The sequence below is a fragment of the Alexandromys fortis genome, unplaced genomic scaffold (assembly GCF_014885135.2).
Source record: "Alexandromys fortis isolate MF-2015 unplaced genomic scaffold, M_Fortis_MF-2015_v1.1 scaffold_63, whole genome shotgun sequence".
In the NCBI taxonomy this organism is placed as follows: Eukaryota; Metazoa; Chordata; class Mammalia; order Rodentia; family Cricetidae; genus Alexandromys; species Alexandromys fortis.
The window spans coordinates 8,233,968-8,241,725 of NW_026067953.1; the positions used below are offsets into that span (position 1 = coordinate 8,233,968).

Below are 7,758 nucleotides of genomic sequence, written 5' to 3' on the forward strand. Positions count from 1 at the left end.
GGCTTGCACCCATAATCCCAGCACTTGGGAGGCTGAGGCAGGGGTTAGCGGCCTTCACTAGTTAGAGGCCAGCTGGGCTACACAGTGAGTTCCAGGACAGCCTGGGGGTACACAGCAACAGTCTGGCTCAAAACAAAGTCATGCAAATAAACCCAGCACTGCCATATCATTCTGCCAACAACACCACAATTTTTTTATTTACCAGGAAAGACACTCTTGCAGAACCCACATTAAAAAAAAACTAGCTAAAATAATAAATCTAGACTATAATACTATCTCACATAATAAATGCTGCACACACATACACACACACACAAAAATTGTGCTAACATTTTTCTCAGTGGAGCCTGGGCTAAGTGAGACACTGTCACCCGCCCTGTCCACCCCCCCACCCGGTATGAGACACTCAACAGTAAAAGACTGAAAACGTTCCCTCTAATATCTAAGCCCCACAACAACCTAAGTAAGTCCATTTCCACCACTTCTCGTCAACACAAGCACTAAGAACTCTAGTTGACCACTAAGACAAAGACTAAATAAAAGGCATTCACACTGGAAAAAAAAGACATAAATTGACTGCTTTTAGATGACTTGATGTTATCTGCAGAAAAGAATCATACATCCTCCCACCCCCTTAAAAAAAAAACCCAGTTAGAATAAACACAACAAAGCTATAAAATACAGTCAATAAAAGTGAGATGTATTTTTATATACTAAAAATAAATAATCCAAAAATGAGCCTGATATGATGGTTTAAACCTAGAATCCCCGCACTTGGGAGGTGAAGGTGGGAGGATCACAGCACAAGTTCAAGCAGCCTAGTCTGATCTATACAAGGCAAGTTATACGCCATCCAGGACTACGGTTAAGTCCTGTCTCAAAACAAAAAATCAACAAACACAAATAAAGTAGACATTAACAATTCTATTTACAACAGCATTGAAAAAGAATACTTAGGAACAAACACCAGCTTGATGAGAGACTTTGACACTGAAAACTGAAAACTACTGCTGAAAGTACTTTTTCCTTAGTCCATGTGTGAAGCAAGAGACAGAAGAGACAAGCACGGTCCATGGGGAAGAAGGAGAAAAGCTGAGCATGAGCATACCTACAACTCCAGCATTTCCAGGCTAGAGACAGACGGTCGGGAGTTCAGGGTGGTCAGTCTGGACTACGTGAGACCCTGATAGAAAAAAGGGGAAGGGGAAAGGAAGAAAAGAGGAAGGGAAGGAAGAACAAGGCTGAAATGCAAATGAAAGATTTAAAATTGTTAAAACATTAAGTTTAAGCTTGGCAGTGGTGGCACACGCCTTTAAGTCCCAGAACTCAGGAGGCAGAGGCAGGAGAATGTCTGAGTTTGAGGCCAGCCTGGTCTACAGAGCAAGTTCCAGGATGGATAGGCTTCACAGAGAAGAAACCCTGTCTCAAATACCACCCTCCCCCAAAAGGAAAAGACTTGGTCATGGAGGGTAAAAGTTATTGCCACCAAGCCTACGGACCTAAGTTTGATAGCCATAATCCACAAAGTGGGAAGGAAAGACCCAATTTCCACAAGTTGCCCTCTGACTTCCACAGGTGCAAAAGAGCACTAACGCATACGTGCACTCACAGTATATACACACAATCACACACATACAATTAATAAGTGCAGAAAGTTAGTAATATTCAAAAGAAATTTACATATTTAACAGAACAACAAAATTCTAATAGTTTTCATTAGAAAAATCACTTTAAAGTTTCTATAGCATCTCAAGGGATTCCACCACAAAACAATCATAAAAAATAAAGCAGAGGATCATGTTTGCTGATTTTAAATCTTAAGTACAAAGCAGATAGTAAAACAGGCTGAAAACAACATAAACAGACCTAGAGAACCCCAAAATAAACCTAGTGTTTATGCTTCAATGGCCTATCTTCCTCCTTCCCTTCTCCTCTTTCTCATGGCCTTGTACACACTAGGCACATTTTTACAAACTAAACTACATTCCCAATCCCGCAAATGATTTTCATTAAGGTGCTAAAGCCACTGAACTGGGAAAAATGGACAGCTATACTTAAAAAGATAAACAGAGTATTTGAAACTATAAAATTCTTAAAGGAAAATAAAAGAAAACCTTCATGACACTGGATATGGCAAAATTTCCATAGAAGACACCAAAAGAAAAACGAGATAAGCAGGAATTCATCACAGCTGCAAACTTTTTAATGGGCTACAGATGTAGCCTGGTAGTAGCAGACCATGGGGTTTGCATTCCAACACCAAAGGGGGAAATTTTTTTTTTTTAAAGTTTTTGCTAAGTGTGGTGATACATGCCTGCAATTCCACAGTTTGGGAAGCACAGAAAGAAGGGTCATTAGCTCAAACACCAGCCTGATCACATAGCAAGGCTAGGTCTCAATAACAAACAAATAAGCGATTTTTTTGCTCTCAAAGAAAGAAAAGGCAACCCATTGATTAGTAGAAAACATTTTCATTCTGCTATAGGTGTTATGCCTGACCTGAGTTTGAATTCAATCTCTCCCAGGCCCTCAACTACAAGACTAAAGGCGAGACCTCCATATACATGTTGTGGAATGTGCACAAGCATGCTAGCACCTACACACAAGTGTGCGTGCACATACAAAATATATGTAATTTTACAAAATTATGTCTGATATCAATATTCAGAAAAACCAAAGAACTCCTACAATTCAACAAACAAATAGAACTTGATTTAAGAAATAGGCAAAGGAGCTGAGCATGGTAGTCTATGTCTGTTACTCCAGCACTAGGAAAGATAAGTGTTTTGATGATAGCCTGAACTTCAAGACCTCTCTCAAAAACCCAAAGGGGCAGATGAGGTAACAAGCTACAATAAATAGAGGAAAAGATATTCATCACTAACCATTAAGTAAATGCAAGTTAAAACACAATGATACCACATCACACTCTTTGGGATGGCTTAGCATAAAAAGAGGGGAAAGGCTTCACACACACACACCAGGACACGATCTTTTTTTTTTTTTTTTTTTTTTTTTTTTTTTTTTTTNAGACCGGGTTTCTCTGTGGTTTTGGAGCCCGTCCTGGAACTAGCTCTTGTAGACCAGGCTGGTCTCGAACTCACAGAGATCCGCCTGCCTCTGCCTCCCAAGTGCTGGGATTAAAGGCGTGCGCCACCACCGCCCGGCTAAGGACACGATTTTTTTGATTACTGGTGGAAACGTAAACTTTCTTGGGCCTGATAAACACCCAAAATAAATGTCTTGAACAGGTCATTTCTACATCACGTTCACAGCAGTGTTATACATAGAGGTCGAAAGATGGAAGCAACTCAGGTGTCTGAGGACAGATGAACAAAAACACAGTGTATACTTAGAATGAGTTGAGTTGTTCAGCCTCAAAAAAAAAAAAAAAAGGGAAATTCTGACACTGTACAACATGAATGGACCATCAATACAGTCGCAAAAAAAAAACTACTTATGATTCTATGATTACATTCTTACCTAGTCAAAGTTATAGACACAGTTAAATAATGAATTTCAGTGACTGAGGTTAACCATGTTAGTGTTTAAAGCGCACAGATTCTCAAGTTTAGGAAGATGAAAGAATTCCATTCCTAAGATGAGGGCTGGTTGTGCCACTTTGTAGCAGAAACTAAATTTAGCATGCAGGGAGCCTTAAGTTCAATTCTTGGTACTAGGCGAGAAAAAGAATTCTGCCAATTGGGCCATCAACATCATTCACCAGATAAAGGTGCCAGTTGCACAAACCAGTGTAGTCGAGTTCCACCCCTGGGACATACACAGTGGAAGGAGAAAACTCTCACAATAGTTCACTGACTTTCACCTGTGATCTTTAACTGTATGCATGTATACACAATAAAAATACATAAAATCTAGTAAAAAGAACTTTTTGTTTTGTTTTGTTTTTTCGAGACAGGGTTTCTTTGTGGCTTTGGAGCCTGTCCTGGAACTAGCTCTTGTAGACCAGGTTGGCCTCGAATTCACAGAAGTCCGCCTGCCTGTGCCTCCCAAGTGCTGGGATTAAAGGAGTGCTCCACCACTGCCCGGCAGAACTTTTTTTTTTTTCTAGTGCTGGAGAGATGGCCCAGTGGTTAGGGGCATGTGTTGCTCTTCCACAGGACCAGAGTATGATTCCCAGCATCCGTATCAGGTGCTCACTACAGCCTGTGACTTAGTGCAGAAGAATCAGAAATCTCTAGCCTCCACAAATATCTACCTGCCCTTATAAAGCACAGAGACAAACACAAATTAAACACACACACATATGTATACACACATAATTTTAAAAGGTAATTCCGCAGATGGCAGCAGTAATGACTGTACAACAATGTAAATGTGTACAGAACTGTACAATTACCATTAGTTAAGATGATAAATTTTATTACATATATCTAACCATAGTAAATTTATATGCACACATACATTATCTGCTAGGTACTCTTCTGACTTTATCCTATCCAGCTCAATGGTAGAACATCCTTGGGTTTGATCTCTAGCACTACAGGAAAACAACTGAGGTAAACTTTGCTGAGTATAGTGGCACACACCTGCAATCTTAGCATTTGGGAGGCAGAGTAACAGTTCTCTTTTAGGATCCCATCTGAGCCAGGTAACTCAACAGCTAGCTACTGTCTTCCTGGTTCATTTTATCCTTGTCTCCTTTTAACTCAACCTGTGGATGATAACTTATAACAAACAGTATCTTTAAAGGTTTGTTATAATTTGCATAAAAGAATAATTCAGCCGGGCGGTGGTGGCGAACGCCTTTAATCCCAGCACTCGGGAGGCAGAGGCAGGCGGATCTCTGTGAGTTCGAGACCAGCCTGGTCTACAAGAGCTAGTTCCAGGACAGGCTCCAAAACCACAGAGAAACCCTGTCTCGAAAAACCAAATAAATAAATAAATAAATAAATAAATAAATAAATAAATATTCAACTCTCAACTTGGCAATAAAATCCTTTTACAGAGAAAACCTTCTGGCTGCCTATAGTTTCCTATGGAAAACGTCTCCCCAAGAAACTCTACTGTCTACTCATTTGTCTCCCTCCATTCCCTTTCCCCAGGGTCGATCTCCAATTTATACACTTGCTTTTTTCTCACAAACTGCTCCAATCTCTCTGTAAACACGTCAAGAGCCAGCTCAAGTTTCAAGTGTCCCAGGAAGTTATTTAGGCTCCTAAGGCTTTGCTAAAACTTCCTCTACCCAACTCCCACAGCTCTCTCTGTATTAGAACTCACTAGATTGGCTTCTAGACTCATGTTAGTGCAACTTTTTCCAATAAGAACCTTGAGGCAAAGTCTATTATATATTAATTTTTTCACTTCCTCCCCCAGCTCTGGGATAATTCAAACACAAAGCAGACCCTCAATAATCACTTGAGTAATCTGAGTTCAGTGACTAAACTATGAAAACAGAATCACTTGATTCTGTTGTATTTCTGAAAGCTGACCCGTGACATACCATAAATAAAAACGAAAAGGCAGGACACTAGTCAGTATAACCTGAAAAACCATTGTGTTTTAAATCCTAAAGTTAGAGCCAGATACAAAGAAAAAAAACTTTTTTTGTGCAAAGGCCTAGTGACTGGGATGCACAGTGGTGGAGAAAACAATCCACAGAGAGTCGGCATCGCAGGAGCGGAGTGAAAAGAGCTTCCTCCATAAACCGTACCTAAGTAAGCAGAAGCCTCGTCCCAGCTCAGGTCTCAGCCTTCCCTGGCTAAGACCCAAGGCAACTCACCTTTCGGGGTTCCTTTTCCCCACTTTAAAACACACCATCAAATCGCTAAAGGTTTCTCTGGCTCCAAAATCCCAAGACAAGCCTAATCGCAGCCGATTCAGGATGGACGGTTCCCAGAACTTCCAGCCTTCCTGCCACACTGACGTGAGCATCTTTGAAACGGATGCTACTCAGAGACAAAAGGGACCGGTGGCTGGGAGAGCTAATGAAGTCCCAAAGTGCCCCCCTGCTCGTTCCCGGCGAGATGCTTTAGCCTGCCCTGCGAACGAGGCCTGCTCCAGGGCACTTACTCTGCCTGCTGCTAAGGGAGAGGCGCTGCGCTAGCTCCGAGCTCAGACAACACTCCGCGGAGTTTCTCCGAAGACGGCGAGAAAGTTCTCGCCCTGGAGGGTGAGAGTGAGTGCGAGTGCGTGCAAGGGAGTAAACCGCGGAGCAGAAGAGGGGGCGCTAGGGAGACCCGCCTTTCGCCCAGTACTCCCGGGAGCTCAGCCTCCGCTCCCCCCGGCCACCGCTCCATCTCGTCCCCCCACCCCCACCTACCTGTCAAAGCTCAACGCCAGTTTCGTTCCTTCCCCTCCAGTCACTCACCCCGGACGATTCCCCCCCCCGTGCCCGCGGTGGGGGGCCCGCCCCGGGCCTGCTCCTCCCCAAGCTCCGGCCCTCGGGCCTCACGCCCACCCGTGCGCGGCCCCGCACCCCGGAAACAGGCGTCCGCGCCCGGGAGCGGGTTCCCCAGTCCAGGGTGCGGCGGGTCCCGCCCCTCGAAGCCCGGTGCTGGGAGCCCGTCCCGGCGGCCACAAGGGCGGGGGTGGCTGGGTGGGAGGGGCGTCCTCTCGCCCCGAGCGCCGCGCCCCCGCCTCGGCCCCCGGTCAGCGGCGCGCTGTCCGGCCCGCCCCTCAGGGCGCTGGGACCGGCCCGTCCCGCGCCGGCGCGCTGGGCCCTAGACGGCCGGCTGGCCAGCGCCTCGGCGACCCCCGCGGCGCCCGGGCCTCAGCCGAGGCGCCACCACGCCCAGCCGGGGCCCCTTCCTCAGCCGGACGTCCCGCACCGCGCGGACACCGAGACGGCTCCCCAGCCTCCGACACCGGGGGACGCTCACCTCGGAGGCTCCTCCCGCCGCGGCTGCCGCTGGGACCGCTGCCGTCGCCTCCGCCGCCCCCAGCGCCGCCGCCCGCACTGGCGCCGGCCCCCGCGGCCATTCTCCTCTAGCCGCCGCCGCCGCCGCCCTCCCCTCTCCTGTCAGTGGCTTAGGCTCCGGGACTGCTCCAGGTTCCCCCTGTCGCCATTTTGACTCCGACAGGGAGCAGGAGGGGCTGGCTCCGGCGCGGCCCTGGCGCGCTTGCGCCGCTCTGCGGAGCCGGACGGCCCCGCCCGCCCCCGCTGTCGGCACGCCCCGGTCACGTGTCCCAACGTCGGCGCGCCGGGAGGAGGTGCGCCGGGAGGCGCGTTCCCAGGGCTTCGGGCCAAGAGGCGTGTGCGCGCGCATTCTTCTGCCTAAGTCAGCCCGAGGCGGCTGCGAGGGGGCGCTGGGTACTTGTTGCAGCACCCTGCACCTACCCTGGCATTGTAGTGTTATTATTCGTTGTGTCTGAGTGGAATGATCGTCACTACGCACAGGAAAGCCAGTTCCACTGATTCATTTCCTTTCGGCGGCCGCCATCCACCGGGTGTTGGCATACAAAACAAACAAACAAACAAACAAAAAAACAACAACAAAACTGCGATCCGGAGGAAGACTCTTTCCTGGCTGACTGCGTTCCGGCGGCTTCTTTTTGTCAAGAACTACTTAAAACATTTTGCAGTCTTGGTACTTTCATAAGTAGTACCTTGCTTGTTACCTAGTAGGCGAGAAGAAAGACACTGGAAAGTTTAACAACAAAGTACTAGGCTGACGAAGCTCACTGTGCCCCCGTGGGAGAGCCAGATCTCCATCAACAGCTCTTGTTTATGATTTTGCGATAATTCCAGCGATGCAGTCACAAAACCGACTTACATTAATGGAGTGTCCTGCAGTC

General features: G+C 46.8%; 1 protein-coding gene across 5 annotated transcripts in view; it reads right to left on the bottom strand.

The window, feature by feature from the left end:
* Btbd7 (BTB domain containing 7) overlaps positions 1-7,244 on the bottom strand; it is a 79,370-nt gene extending 72,126 nt beyond the window's left edge. The window contains exon 1 of one of the 5 annotated variants that reach the window (XM_050151489.1): positions 6,843-7,064. The gene's annotated coding sequence lies outside the window, so the exon portion shown is untranslated. Of the gene's footprint in view, positions 1-6,283; positions 6,520-6,842 lie in introns of those variants that run through there. The other 4 variants (XM_050151490.1, XM_050151491.1, XM_050151492.1 and 1 more) reach the window with 4 other exon arrangements.
* Between the last annotated feature and the right edge of the window lie 514 nt (positions 7,245-7,758).